Source organism: Crinia signifera, chromosome 11 (assembly GCF_055691185.1).
Source record: "Crinia signifera chromosome 11, ASM5569118v1, whole genome shotgun sequence".
Lineage (NCBI taxonomy): Eukaryota > Metazoa > Chordata > Amphibia > Anura > Myobatrachidae > Crinia > Crinia signifera.
The window spans coordinates 114500500-114517604 of NC_139227.1; positions in this window are offsets into that span (position 1 = coordinate 114500500).

Here is a 17105-nt window from a genome sequence, read left to right on the forward strand (position 1 = left end):
GGGCCCAGGACTGAAGTTTATAAAGTATGATTTATCATACACAAAGATCATATTTCCCTTGAAGCAATGTAGAGGTTGAATAGTGCGGCCAGTGCTGAAAACACAGGTCTCACCCTGGATTCCAGGTGTTCGAGAAAGAGAAGGGGGGCCCTGCCTATTTTGTCAATTCCGGGCCCCAACATTTCTGATTTCAGCTTTGACAGCATCTATTTCCCATCACTCTGCTCAGCAGGGGGGACCCCCAACAATGCAATGGCTACTGGACTGCCGTCCTTTCCTACAAAACAAGGCATTAAGCCAACTAAACGACAAAAAGGGGAAAGAAGGTGAGAAATGCAACAAGCAAAGAGGCAAATCTAACCAATGCCATCAACACACCATAAACTCACAAGACACACCCTAAGCTCCACTTACCAACAGCTATCAACCTGTCACCCACAAGACACAGAATGGTGATTACAATATTTAAAGGTATGGAGCAGGGCAGACTGCAGAGGAGGAGCTGCAGCACGGTTCAAAATTCAAATAGGGAAGCCACACCCACCGGCACCAACTGCTATTCCAAACTGACTCCCCGGCTGTGGGTGTGACTCCTCTATCTGAACGTGTTGCAGCCCCACCCCTGGAGCCGCCACTGGTATGGAGGATGATAAAAAATCTGGTGATGTGAGGGAGAATACGTTACAAACATAGGCGAATCTAGAATTATGGTAATGGGTGGTCCCAGATCTAGACATAACAGTAGGGGGACCTTTGCACGGCGTAGCAGCGTGTCAAAAAGGGGGCATGGCCTCATGGAAGGAGGCGTGGCATCACAAAAAGGGGTGTGGTATTACACTATAGACCATACACAGTAATGCCCATTACACATTTTAGCAAACTCCGTAATACCCATTACACATAAAGCCACACGCCGTAATGCCAATTACACATAAGGCCACACACCATAATGCCCATTACACATTGTGCCACACATCATGATGCCCATTACATACTATATAACAAACCGTAATGCCCATTACATATTTGCTACATAAGTGCTGCTTACCTACGTGCTCATTGCTAGGGGGTTCTTGCTTGATGGCACCATAGTACCCATTACACAATATGCCGCACACCATAGTACCCATTACACAATATGCCGCACACCATAGTACCCATTACACATGATGCCGCACACAATAGTACCCATTACACATGATGCTGCACACATAATGTCCCTTACACATGATGCTGCACACATAATGCCGCTTACACATGATGCTGCACACCGTAATGCCCCTTACACATTAAGCCACACATTATGCATAATGCGCCCACATACCGCCACTTGTAGCGTCCCTTAAGCAATGCCCCCAAAAGTGCCACTTACTGTAAATTTTTATATGATCCTTCGCTGCTGCTGCTGCAGGGAGAGTTGGAGAGCGGTGCAGCTGCTTCTATGGGGAGAGGAGCAGAGTGCAGCGCAGAGCACGCTCCCACTCCCCTCCTGGTGTCCCCTCTAGCCGAGTGGACATTTGAAATATTGTGCGCGCTGTTGTTGTGCGTGATGTCGGGGGAGCACGCCGGGCGCCGGCACCACATAATTAAAGGGGGGGGGGCGGGCTGAGGTGAAAGCGGGGAGAAGAATTGGAGTGGAAGCTGCAGGGGTGACAGTCATTGACAGCTGGGCACAGAGCAGGGGCTGCCCGGCTGTATTCAGAGCACTGCAGGTCACGGCTGTTTGAAATAATACCCCTTTCACAACAGAAAATGCAGGGATTTACCCGGGAATATGGTCCCAGGATCAAGCAGGGACATTCCCAGGCTGACCCCTTATACACCAGCCTGCATTTTCTGGTGTGAGGGGGAGAGACAACCACTCCCTACCCCCCTTTAACCAACCAGCTATATCTTTGGAACCAACTGACCCATTTACATGAGACCAGTATCATATTGAAGAACTTTTGAGTTGGCTTCGACTGATTTTGGTCCTGTGAAACTGGGCTGTTTGGTTCCAGAGAAATCTGCCCTCAAAGAACATAAACAGTCATGAAATTACATTTAAGAAAAAAAAAAAAAAAAAAAAGGTATAACCTCAATATCCCTGGAACCAATTAACCCATATGGATCCAGCCTGGTATCAGATTGAAAGCCCAGCGATTTGGGTTCGACTGAGATCAACCTCGAGCATCAGTGATGCCGAAGGGGGAACTGGCAGCCGTTGAACTGGGTGGGGGTCGGAATTAGCGGGTCCCATGTTATCTTATAGGGAAAACGTTCCAGCTTTGCCTGTCCGCATCTCCGGTTCCCAGGGGGCTAGAGACACGGGGCTGGGCTCGTTGGAAAGCCCCATCCCTTAGCTACAAAATGGGCCCCCTAGATTCGCCTATGGTTACAAAATAGAAAGGGTTACAATTGACATTTTCCATTCCTGGCACTTGGTGCCCACATAGTGCCAGCGCTTCAGCCTCTAGTCTTCCGCTGTGCACCCCTGATAATCCATCCTATGTTACAGAAGCTGCAGCGCTGATACAGGAATAATTGTCACTTTCACAACCGTCGGTTTCCATCACTTTACTGTAAAATTCTAATTAGTGAGTATTAGCTAATCAAATGTAATTTATTCATACGCACTTCTTCCCACACTTTACAATTTAGTCTTCAATTCAGGTGCTTAGGAACATTGCGATTTGCTTTTTATCTCTATATGCATCACAATTACCTTAGTGTACTAGCTTATTGATAATAATGAACTGAAGCTTGTGGTTTACATATTTATTTGTGACTACAGTAATGTGATCGTCAATTGATTGGTATTTATTAAGCGTTTAGCACGTTTCGCTTATTGTGGTAATTTTGTCAGTAAGGATTATTGATTTCTGGGCAAACAAATTTGTGTTACTTTATGGTTCAATAACTGAACCACACATGTATTTAATGTCCATTAGTGACATCAGTTTTATACATAATTCTGTTTTGTTGTGCTTATTATTTAATTTAACCCATTTGAGAGCCAAAATCTCTCTGAGAAATGCGCAACATATCCACTAAATATGCCAGCATCGCTCACATTTGTTATATAAATCCAAATAAAAAATCTGTAAAAAAAAAACCCCAATCTATTTCCTATATAAGATAAACCTTAAAGGTCATTATGATGAATAAAAATGTTTGCTTTGCAATTTACACTTAGAAAGATGGACTCTGGGTGGAACGGGCTGGGCAAGTACAGGCCACATTTATTAATGGTATGCTTATATTAACGTGACAAAGTTAGAGTAGGACACAGACGCCTGTGCACTTGTGAGGAGGAAAAGCACCAATGCTTGTGTTGATGATGATGATACCAATTGGCTACTGAATCTGATTGTGTCTAGAATCTTTAAATATACATCACCAACCAATCGCCAACCAGGTCACTTAGGATTGGTGCGCAGTTCTGTGACATCTCCCATAGGATTCCTTTGCGTCTCACCAATGTTTACTGAAATTAACCATAATCATGACAAAATATAAATAAATCTTCAGGACAAAGCCAGTTTTGATTTGTAAAGTAGTCTGTACGCAAATCACCACCTGACTCTGGAGAGCTGCAGAATTGTGTCTTTACTTACTGCATCATGCAAACTAATGGCTGCCGAGCATTTTCAGAGTAACAAGTGGAGAGCGTCAGCGATGGCTGCAGCCCCTGTGCTGAAGCGTCAACTACATTGTGCTGGAAGGGGAACTTGTAATATATAAACATACATGTTAAGATGTACAGTATGTGCTGGCTTGTAAAACAGGTGGTGGCAAACGGGACTCGGCATTGGCCATCAATCTCCTTCTAAGCACGCCCCCAGACTCTCATTGGCTAGGTTTCACAGGAGTCTATGGTCTTTGAAGGTCAACAAGTCAAGGTGAATGCTGCTTCCTGATACCAAGCACCTGCAGTCAGCACCTACAGTATGTTTATATGTAATAAACCGGCTTCTCCTTGCACTATGTGGTGTGGGCTGCAGCGGACACTGAGGAGTACTGATACAAATTCCTGTACTCTGCATTAAAAGCAACACGACATCCCTCTACTTTTCCTACAGTCAATAAAACTGAGGGTTGTGTCACTAGTGTGTATTGTAATTATAGAATGGCTGAATAGAATCATCATTGTGGGATTTAGCCCAACTGTACAGGATGAACTGTCGTCACAAGGGGGTGGTGTGGGCCACTCCCGGGTGTTACCATTCTAGTGGGTGACATCAAAATGCAGACTCCTCCTCAGTGACAGGAGCAGGTTGCTGCAGTGGGACATTAACCTGCAGCGCTTGGCTCCTGTTACTGAGAAGGAGACGGCAGTGCTGAAAGGCACATGGGCATGTGAGGTAATTGGGGGCTTTCCCTGTATAGCCATGCCCCTTTATGCAAACACATGCCTATTTACATAAGCCCCCTTTTCAGATGTGCAGTAGGTGTCTTGGTTGCATTGGGCATCACCGGTGCTGCCTGTGTGTAAATTGTCCTAATACAGCTCTCAGTCCAAGGGCTGATAAATTAATTGTCTGAAGTTCCAGGAAGTTTAATTTAATGTTTTAATCTAAAGAAATTCTGTTTCCCTATTTCCACCCCCCCCCCCCTCTTTAACATGCTATATTATCCTATATGCTACACTTTACGGGTCGCTGAAAGAGATTTTGAATGGTTTTATTGGACTCAGTCTATATCTGATTTATTCTCCAGGGAGCGATGCACTGTTAGCTTTGCTAATGAAAAAACATGACTTTATCGCTAAGTTCCTTTCCAAATACAGAGATTTCCATCATTTGAAGAAAAAATAGCAGCTGCAATCTACTGAGAGTTCACGACCATTGCCCATCTGTAGACGGTGGCTTATCAGCAGTGCAATCAGAATCATTTAGGGGAGTCTAATGGAAGCCCACGGGACTGGTTGCACATTCAGCTGGCAGAAGACTATTGATTTTCCACAGAAGGATAACGTTGCTTAAGTATACCGCCTGACATTGTGGAGGGTAATGGGGCAAAGTAGAAAAACCTCAGCAATCTTCTTGTGCATTGAAGATTTTCTAATAGTATTTCAAATAGCATCGGCCCCCGGCCAAGCGACACAATTAACAACTGGTTTATTATGTGTTCGAGCCTAATGATACATTTACACAAACCATGCTGCTCTCCGCAGAAAACAAAAACATGCTCCATGTTGCCGGTACAGTATATTGCTGTCATTGATCGCGTCTCCAATGTGTTCATGTACATAATATTTATCTTTGTACAAATATGTATATATCATTTCAGCACATATAGCTATTTATACAATAGTTCAACGCCCGTCAAAATGACGTCTTCTGCAATGTACTTTTACTTTGAGCTGTGACAGTTTTTAGCCCCCAAACTCTTTACCCCACCCCCAGTCCCTTTCTGATCCCACCTTCAATCTCTGTCTTACCAGTTCCCTCTCTACATATCCAGGTAGTTTGAAATAGATCGGTGTCCCTGCAAAAATGCTTTCACTTTCTGTTAAGATGTAATTTAGTCCATCGAGTGGCCTCTAGTCATCACTGGTGGTATTGAATCTCATAGAGGTGAGGTGTAATTAGCCTTTTATATATAGATTAATAAAGTAAGTAGAAAGACTGGATACCACTATTCAGGATGCAGTTATAATCCCGGCGGTCAGAATCCGGGCGTGCAAAATCCCGACACCGGAATCCCGGCGTTCAAAATCCCGACACTTTCTCCCTCTATGGTTGTCCACAACACCCATAGAGGGAGAATAAATTAGTGTGTCTGGATTACGACCACCGGGATTTTGTATCAAACCCCGCTATTCAAATTAGGCTACTGGCCAGGGGCTTGATGTTGAGTTAGGTATATGTCTATTATTAACATAAAATATGCACAATTGTATTGTATATGCAAATCAGTATGCAGATCTTGTAAAATACAATTTCTCCCCCCCCCCATAAAAAAAATCCTGGCACTTCTGTCCAATAAAAACTTGATGATAACAGTCACCGAAAACACCTCAATTGTTCATGTATTGTACATGCCAATCAGTATGCAGATCTGACATATGTTTCACCTTCGCTTAGACAGGAATAATGGGGAGGAAAGAGGTGGTCTAATATGGGCTGATACACTTGTAAAATAAAATCCCCTCCCCCCCCGCCCACACACACACACAAAAAAATTCTGCCACTAAAATAAAAACTTTATTGATAACAGTCACCTAAAACACCTTCAATTGTTCAAAAAGGGGTTAATACCATACACAAAAACTTTCTAGTTTCTTGCTAGTGGTTAGGTGTTTTATCAAACCATAAAAGATTTATAACACATTATAAAAACAAGTACACCAGTCGAAGTTATTAGAGATCAATAAAAGCAGACAAAAAGAAAACACGTATATAAAAACAAGTCTCTCCTTAATGCCACTTAATGCTAACGCACAGTAGCAAAAAATTGAAAGTGCTAGCTACTTCTTTTTTTGGAATTATCTAAAAAACAAAATAGAAATAGAAGGTAATTAATGTCCAAACTGTTATAGCATTAGCCCAAGCAATATCAGTAGTTTGTTAGCAGATAACTTAAATATAGTGGATACAGCAACCAGTGCTGTTTCTAGTACACCTGCCGGGTGCCTATGGACACCATCAGCATCAGAATTCCATGCTTTCTGTACTGCTGGAAATGTCCCTCCCAAAATGGCTGCCGCTATAGACAAGGATTAAAACACATATTTACTAACATTACATTTAAAAATAAATATAAAAAATAATGTGTTTTATCCCTACATCAATCGAGATAACTTTTTTAACGATTTGTATTCAACGACACTTGACCTTTGGTAAATTTACCAATCAGGGGTAGCTGTATGAACTATGAAGCAGTGAGGGAGGATAAGTGAGCCAGATGAGAAGTGGTCCATGGCAACCAATCAACACTGAAGTAACATCTATAATTTGCATAATATAAAATTATACAGAGCATCTGGTTGCCATGGGTCACTTCTCCTTTGGCTCACTTCTCCTCCCTTATCACTGCTTCATACATCTACCCCTCTCTCAGGGGACTTGGGTTGGCCCCTTTTATACCAACGCTGACCTGGGTCCAACCTGGGTTTTTGCCTCGGTGTAAAAGGGGTATCACTTGCGCAAGGTTATAAAAAAGAAGGGGCATGCAGATTATATTTATGGAACTTGGCTGTACAGTTGGTTGTGCCATAATTCTCATCGCCTTACATTAAAAACCAAGTTTACTTTCTAAGGAAACAAAACTAACACATGTTCATAATTTCTAAAACTGACATAAAAAAATAAATGTGCAGAAAATGTTTTATTTTATTTTGCAAAGCCTTTAACTGTTAAAACGATTCAATAGAAATATGTATTTTGTCATTAGATATGCCTTGTATTTAATTTGCATATAAAATAGCTCTCAGTGTAGATTGTCAGACAAAGATGATATTACACTATTCAATTTTACTATAACAGTATAAATATCATTTACAAATAATTACTTTACATTACGATGGTATTAAGTTATTTGTAGATGTCACGAATAGATTGCACAGAAAAAGACAAATGAATTATAATGAGATGGAATTTGTGCAAGTACCTGCAATGATGGAATTATTCTAAATTGGTGTGGTTTGTACCGGTATCTTATTATTAGATGGTGTTGGGATAATAAAACTAGATTTGGAATCCTATTGTTAAGTGTTATTAGGATATTAAAATCAGATCTAAGTGGGATATTAATTTGCGATGGTATTAGTGTTCCATATTGGAATCCAACTGGAATTTTATAATTTATGTACATAAATATGCACTATTGTATTACTGTGAGCCTAAGAAATAATGGGGCTGATAAAGTGGTGATAAAGCGGTTCTAAAGTGGCGATAAAGGGGTGATAAAACACCAGCCAATCAGCTGTGTTTAAAAATTACAGTTAGAAGTTGATTGGCTGCTGCATTATCTCCCACTTTATCACCAATTGATCACTTTGCCAGGCTTAGGGGGTATTGTAGCCCCCGCCGATATTCCCGACAGGGCCCTATTCAATGCTGTCTTTCCCGACAGCATTGGACCGGGATCTCGGCAGAACAGACCCGACTTTAGAAGCAGTTCGGCCGTGGATGGTTTGCCGAGAACGGCCGTGGATGGTCAATCTCCCAGCCATAGCTCACGGATCCACGGACATATCTTGCGGCCACACCTCCTTTTTGGCGTTCGGTAAGCAGGACATTGAATCCTGCCTGACAATTCTTAGTCGAGCCGGCCGAGAACGGGACAGGGTCACAGCTGTTGGGCTAGCCCGACAGTCGTGACCCAGGATTGAATATCCCCTTTATATTTCTGCCACAAAGTGTTTTAGGAAAACACCCAAAAATCAGGTCCCCCTCCCTACCCCCCTGGAAGGAGGGCAAGTCTCCAGCATCCCCCCGCACTTCTCGGAGACACTGAGACAAACTCTGTAATTCGCGGCTCTTTGGGGAGGTTGGGGCAAAAATGTGGCATCATTTTAGCCCCGCCCCTTTTCAGTGACGCGCGAATTGCGGAGTTTGTATGAACTTGATGACGTCAGCCTTGTCCCCAGCATTTGGTCTTTTGTCTGGGCTTCTCCTGTCCTGAAGAGGCACAATTACATGTTGGCAACCCTACTCTCAGTGTGCTATGGAGGCTGGAACTTCTCTGGCAATTTCAGACCCTGTGTAGCCACTGTAAGGGGTAATCACATGCCAAGAACAATACTGTACAAGGTGCAAGTGAGCCCAGGATTTTTCCTTGTGGTAAAGGTAAAAAAAAAGACAAGAGGTGAATACACAGAAAACGATCTCATAAAAGGCAAAACCGTATTTGATATTGGCTACCTCAAAGCAAAGAAAACAAGTCACATCTGGCCAGCATAAGACTAACAGAGAGCTTAAAGCCCCAGACACACTTATTGAGCATACACACTGAACGATATCGGTAAACCATATTGTTTAGTGAAAGGACCCACTGACCATGAAGGTCCTCGGCTATATAGCCGAATTGACCTGCATGTCCAGCCCACAGCGAAGCCTGTTAAAGTGCGGGAGTGCGCATCGTTAACTATACTGAGTGTACGCGCAAGAGGATATAGTGAAAGATATCGCTCAGAAAGCCATTTCTGAGCAATATCATTTACTATATCGTCTAGTGCAGTGGTCTCCAACCTTTTTTGGGTCGGGAGCTACTCCCGACAAAATAAACCGCCCAAGGAGCTACTAAAGTAAAAAATGTTAAAAAATCTGCATAATATAAAACAAAACACACTGCAATGCCCCAGACATAATATGGCACACACTGCAATGTCCAATATGTCACAAACATACCTTCCAACACTGTAGGTGGAGGAGAAGAGACGTCTGCCAAAAATTTGAGGGTTCAGCTACTACCGTGGAACTCCTGCGAGGCTACATCCCCCATTTTTTCCGCTATGGGGGCATGGTCAGCTCTCTAACAGCTGTAGCCACATGGGGTGCGGCCATGAAAAATGGGGGTGTGGTACACATATGCCCTCAATAGTGCAGTGCCAGATACACATGACCCCAATAGTGCAGTCCGTGATACCCATTATAAATATGCCCCGCACTGTGATGCTCCATTATACATATGCCACACACACAATGCCCATTATACATATGCCCAACAACGTGATACTCCGTTATACAAATGCCCCACACCGTGATGCTCCATTATACATATGCCACACACCGTGATGCTCCATTATACATATGCCACACCGTGATGCTCCATTATACACATGCCACACACCGTGAGGTACCATTATACATATGCCACACAGCACACACCGTGATGACGATTATGCCTATGACCCACAAAGTGAAGCTCCTTTATACATATGCCCCACACATTGATGCTCATTAAACATATGCCCCACAAATGATGCTCATTAAACATATGCCCCACAAATGATGCTCATTAAACATATGCCCCACAAATGATGCCCATTAAACATATGCCCCACAAATGATGCCCATTAAACATATGCCCCACAAATGATGCCCATTAAACATATGCCCCACAAATGATGCCCATTAAACATATGCCCCACAAATGATGCCCATTAAACATATGCCCCACAAATGATGCCCATTAAACATATGCCCCACAAATGATGCCTATTAAACATATGCCCCACAAATGATGCCCATTAAACATATGCCCCACACATTGATGCTCATTAAACATATGCCACACAAATGATGCCCATTAAACATATGCCCCACACATTGATGCTCATTAAACATATGCCACACAAATGATGCCCATTAAACATATGCCCCACATATGCCCCACACCCAAGGTGTGGGGCATATGTTTAATGGGCATCATTTGTGTGGCATATGTTTAATGACTCAATGCCACACAGACGATGCCCACTTTGCGCACACAGAGTTTTACAATTTTTTTTTACCAAAACGAAGGACTTGCGCGCAGGACTTGAGCAGAGGCTGTGGCGGCGTGGTGCAGGACGGGCTGCTCGGCTGTGGCGTCGATGGAAAGTGCGCGAATTCATGCGCTGGGGACGTCAGGCGGTCACGCGGCACGGAGTCACTCTCTCTGAGACCTCCTGCCGCCAAGCGAGGTTGGAACCGCTACGCTGCAGGAGGTCACTGCCGCAAAGTCAGGACCACAAACTCTGCATTACATCACTTTCTGACCTCCTGCCGCCAAGCAAGGAACCTCTACGCGGCAGGAGGTCAGTGGAAGCTGCCGAGCTACTTCAATACACCCGCCGAGCTACCCGTCGCTCGCGAGCGACGGGTTGGCGAACCCTGCTCTAGTGTGTATGGAGAGTAAGAAAAAAAGGAATGTGCCCTTGGATTGACCCTGTCCAGCATCCTTACATAGATAATGAGGTCATAGAAGCTACACTCTTATATCTTATACCGCTATGAGCGGGGGATGTGTGCGTGTGCGTTTGTTGGCATGCGGATGGGAAGTTCCCCTCGGGCCAGAACTGGTGTAAATAATTACATATTCCCTGTACAGTGCTGTATGTTTGGTGGTGTATAAATAAATGATAGAAAATAAATAATTAACATAACCGTTTCTTTATACATTTACAGCAGCTCTTGATATATATTCCATAATGATTATAATGAGGAATAATGATTAATGTGATGGTTACATCGCTTGACGAAAGGATTTCTGCTGTTTTCCTACTTGTAAAAGTGAAATTACGGCTTTTTCATCTTGCAGGATGCAGCAATTGGTACATTTGAATATTGGGGGCTATTCAGACCTGTGCGTTGTGGTCCGAATTCACTCTGCTGGCCGATGGTGGAGGTATGTGCACAAATACTGTATGCGCCTTTAGTGAGTTTCACACTCGTCGGGGAGTTGGCTCAATGTAGGACAGGAAGGGGGTGGTCACTGGGGATCGCCAAGTGTTTTATGGGTGTGTCCACAAGAATTGTGGGCGCACCCTTGGAAACACTGGGTGGACAAATGCAGGTGTATTCATGCTGGCTTGGGGTGGGGGCGACTGACGACACATCACGTCAGCTCCTGCCCCCATTTTGGCCATCACCGTCCAGGACAAAGGTAAGTATAGACTTTTATCTATGAACAGAGAAAAAATCATGGGATGTGAGCGACCATTTGTCATTCGTTCGGGAGGGAGAGCTGGGGAGGGTTTTTATTTTTGCGTTCGGCAGGGTGGTGTTTATATGCTTGCTAGATATATATGCTGCCTAGCAATAGCGAGCAGGTATGAATCAGGCCCATTGTACTAAGGCCATGACACCACGGTGCCTCAATACATACTGTATCTGGATGTTACTGTACCTTCTCTTATGAGACAGATTGGAGGTAGGAGCAGATTGGGACTGGGGGTGGAGAATTGTTCACTAAAAACTGTCACAGCTCAAAGTGAAAGAAAAAACTGCCCCAGCACAAAGTGAAAGTACATTGCAGAAGATGTCATTTTGACTGGATTTTAAGTAGTGCATTTATAAAAATTTACTTGTGGTGGTGGAACTCATTTATCTCTGCCACCGAATTCCCAACTCTCCCCTCCCCCCATTAGGCAGAGATAGGGCCAGTGCTAGGGTGTTTGGCTCCCCCTGAATAGTATAATGCTATTCTGTTAGAATTACTGTGCAAGGTAAAGGTGGAGGTTGAACTGGTTCCACCTCAACATTACAGGTGGTGCAACCATTACTGTTGGTGACATGGATTAATGCAGTAAGATGAGTGGCTTGGTTAAATGTATCTTGTTAGGTTGACCATACAATCCCCCCCTTGAGCCGTCAGGGAACCTCCCTGGTGGCAGGACAGCTTACGCAGAGGCAGCACTACCATTGGTGCAGCGGGTGCAGTGCACTGGCCGGAGCCCCTGAGGACTAAGGGGCCCACTGCTACCCCACTGACCCTCTTCCTGTCACCCACTGTTTTTTTTCCTGTCACACTCTGCCTCCCCCTGCCTCTCCCTGTCCCCCTCTGCCCCTCTCTGTCACCCACTTACGTGTTGCCTATTGTGAAATTGGGTTGGGGTAGAGGAGGGGGGCCGAAATTAAATTTTTGCACCTGTGCCCACCACTCACAAGTTTTGCCACTGCACATACAGGGTATGATATATCGTATGCGGTCCTTTTGCATACGATATATCGGATATGATCCCAGTGAAGCCTGACTGGTTTGACAGCGATCCGACATATCTCTTCTGCTGCCGGTGCAACCCGCAGGCTCCAAAGCGATGCATGTGGGACTGAGCATCACTCCTGCTGTCAAATACTTGCAATTTGGATGATTGATTGATGCAGTCGCATAAAAAGAGACCAAATCGCATGTTTATCGCCATAATGTATGGGCACCTTAAGTTGAAGGCAATTATTTTGGAGAGTTCAGAGTTCCCTGCTGTAAAACAGTCATGTGAGTCAGTAACAAAGATGAGCGCATTGTTGTGTCATTTAATAATAGAACTAATTTGGTTTCAGTATTGAATCTGGTTGTTGGCATTTTTATTATGTTTTAGCCTTTTTTTTTTGGCATCTTTACTTGTTAGACTAAAATATAATTCCCCGGAGGATTTATGATCAAACCTGAAAACTATAGAGGAGATTTTCCATTTGTGCTGAGCAATGTAAGTGCTTCTAATTAAGAAGAAGAAATGTTCTTTCACTTTGATGATTGCAGTTTAAATGTTAGTATAGTGTCACCATTTCCCTGGCTCTGATATCTTTTCACACTGTGAAGAATGATTCGGAGAGAAGACTATAGCGGGATATGAGTTGTCCGGTAGGTAGAAATTGGAGGAACTGTGGAAGTTTCGTACATCGGTAGAACAACCGCTGGGCTCTCAGTGGGAAATGAAGGGCTGCAGTTCTGCAAATCACTGCTTCAATATTTACTTTACTTTTATTGGGCAAGGCAGAAGTTGAGAAAATGCGAACGGCGATGATGTATTCAGATGATAGAAAAATAAAATAATACTTATCTACAAAGTTTGGACGTAAAAAAGTACAGTGAGGTCAAAGGGTACTTGTTTCCTAGCACGGCGCCCATCGCATACCATCGCACCATTTAATGGTGTGCGATGCATGCGATGCAATGCGATATTCCCATTAAATGAACAGGAGTTTTTGTACAATGAAATAGCATCGCATCGCATGCCAGCAAAATGGCATGCGATGCGATTTTTAATTGTACAAGCATCCTGATGGGTGCTAACAATGTTAAATGCACCCCCATTGTCAACACCACCCCCACTATCAATGCCAACCCAAAGCGTGGCGAGCGCAGCGAGCCCGCGTGGGGCAGCGGTACGCGTCCTCCGACCTTTTCATACCCCCACTATCCACTTCGGCGTGGAGTTGATTTTAAACAGTGTGGCGAGCGCAGCGAGCCACCGAGCCCAGAAGCGAGGGGATGCGGAATACATGTAAAGTAGCGGCGGGGCTCGATGTGCTCGCCAAGCTTCGGACTCGGTGGCTCGCTGCGCTCGCCACACTATCTAAACTCAACTCCACGCTGGCGTGGATAGTGTGGGTATGAAAAGGTCAGAGGAGGCGTACCGCCGCCCCTTGCGGGCTCTCTGCGCTCGCCACAGTTCGGGTTGGCGTTGATAGTGGGGGTGGCATTGACATTGGGGATGCATTTAACATTGTAAGCACCCATCAGGGTGCTTGTACGATTAAAAATTGAATCACATGCCTCTATATTGCATGCGATGCGATAAGATGCACTTCGAGCAAAATCGGGGGCGCCGTGCTAGGAAACAAGTACCGGTCAAAGTATTTCTAAATATTTTTTAGTTTTGGGTTGGGTATTTTTATATTATTGCTACTGAACTGGTATTATGTATTTTGTACTTAGCGTTTATTATTATTATATGCCCTTAGGCAAAGGAGGAGTGGCCTTGTGGGGTAGGGCGTGACCACATGGTAGGGGCAAGGCCTTGCTTGCACCCATTTTTTAATACTTACCTCTGGAGTCCTGTGATGAAGGCAGGGTTGTGACTAAATTCCCTTCGCCTTAAGGACCAGGATGTGACATCAGGTGAGGGTGGAAGTTGTTTGATTGTACGCTCACCACGCGTTACTATTCCCACTCCAAGTAGATGTGGGCCCAGTGCATGATGGGAAAGGTCCTCCCAGTGAAGGGGATTTAGCTGCTACCATGAAGGCAGCATCGCTGCCATAAAAAAACAAAAATGGTTGCGGCACAATTTTTTCAGAGATATGTACGTGCATGCTAGAGATGTGCAGGCTCTGATTTACTCTGATTTTAAAGTACCATCCCGAGTACCACCAGGAGACCAAGGATGCCAGAGATGGACTTATGGATAGGTTTCGGGGGAGCGGCGGTTTAGGGTTAGGCTGCAGGGATGGAGGGTTACAGCTAGAGGGGCAGGGGAAGGCAAGAACACTTACCGGACCCCTGTCCTACAGGACGCCGGTGTTGGTATTCTGACAGCCTGCTTCCCCTCTGCCGGTCATCCGTATGTATGTTATATGGAGTCAGACTATATTACTATAATACAACTAATTATTTTCCAGAAATAGTTTGATAAAAAATCACAAAGGTTTTGTTAAAAAATACAGTTTAATTATTGTGTAACTGATGCTACTTTATATTGTTGTGGTTTTTTTTTTTTGTATAACTTTATTTGAGATCATAGGTGTTGCCGTGCCAAGAAAAAATGCAATCAAATAGTTTTATCGTATGTTACATACAAATTAATAAAGCCCCATACACACTATCCAATCCACAACAATGGCAATATTTGGCGATGGCAGGGAACTGGCGGGGGTGCCGGTATCATCAAGTTCATACTGAGGCTGGCTGGGAAGCATCAATAGTGGGGGGTGTGACAAAGGAAGCCGGTACTTTGCTGCAGTGTTACTGAGGACCTCCCTCATCCATTCTGTACAAGTTCAGACAAGGGAGGGCTTTAATATAATAATGCACGGGAGTGCGCATCGGTAACGATATTGCATGTACACACTAGACGAGATAGTAAAGGATATCTTTCAGAAAGGCCCTTCTAAGTGATATCTATTCTCATACCCCCGAAAAGGGGGCGTGGCCTCGAGAAAAGGGGGCGTGGCCGCACGGGGTGACGCAAATTCCGACCACGCCCTGTTTTCGCCGCTCGTCGGCGCTGAATAGACGCTGTGCGCATGCGCACAGCGTCTATTCTTGGCAAGCTGGGGGGGCTCCCAACTGTCCCCCCCACCGCGGGACAATGGCGGCCCCGGGCGGGACGCGGGAATGTCCCCGAATATCGGGACGTTTCTGCGGTAAGCGTGACAGTTGGGAGGTATGTATTCTCATCTCATCTGGTGTCGTATATATTTCTGTTTTGTCCAACGCACTATATATGCATGCACTTTAACTAGCTTTAGATCATTGTCTCATAGATGGGAAATATACTGTAGCTGCCATTGCAATTTCTAAGAGTAACCTGGATATACAGTAAGACTCCATTAGATGTATTTAGGAGTCATCTCTTTGATAACAATGATCACTTTTATATTACAGAATAAAAAGCAGTTACATAAAGCTTTTCACAATAAATGTTTTTGTTTTGTTGGTTTAGTTCCATTGTAACTACCAAAGAATAAAAAATGGAACTTTGCAGAAAACAAAAAAAAAATACATTATGGAGTTTTACTAAACCCGTCACAGGGGACACAAATCACACTTAGAAGTCTACCACTCGGCCATATAATACGAAAAACGCTGAGACTCAGTTACAGCCAATTCAATGCAGACCAAGGCAAGTCCATTCATCTCTGTGCGCCTCAGGCACCAAAATGCAAAGCACACGTTCTCCGAATGCATTGTGTCTGCAAATGATGTATCCCGTCCATTTCCAGACCATTACCATTACAAAAATAGTTATTAACGGGTCAGGTGAGAAGAGAGCACTATTTCCTGCCAGGTCTTCAACGTTTAACGTTAATGGAAAAGCGTATCATGTGGGACCACTATTATTAAACTGGAAAAAATCTATACAGTATAGCACTGAAATAATACAAACTTCAATACATCAATAAAAAGTATAGTAAGAAAATGCTGCAGGTTTACCGTGTGTTCTGTGGTCTCTCGTTAAGGTGTGCTCTGGTCTCTTGTTAAGGTGTGCTCTGGTCTCTCGTTAAGGTGTGCTCTGGTCTCTCGTTAAGGTGTGCTCTGGTCTCTCGTTAAGGTGTGCTCTGGTCTCTTGTTAAGGTGTGCTCTGGACTCACGTTAAGGTGTGCTCTGGACTCTCGTTTAGGTGTGCTCTGGTCTCTCGTTAAGGTGTGCTCTGGTCTCTCGTTAAGGTGTGCTCTGGTCTCTCGTTAAGGTGTGCTCTGGTCTCTCGTTAAGGTGTGCTCTGGACTCACGTTAAGGTGTGCTCTGGACTCTCGTTTAGGTGTGCTCTGGTCTCTCGTTAAGGTGTGCTCTGGTCTCTCGTTAAGGTGTGCTCTGGACTCTCGTTAAGGTGTGCTCTGGACTCTCGTTTAGGTGTGCTCTGGTCTCTCATTAAGGTGTGCTCTGGTCTCTTGTTAAGGTGTTCTGTGGTCTCTCGTTAAGGTGTGCTCTGGTCTCTTGTTAAGGTGTGCTCTGGACTCACGTTAAGGTGTGCTCTG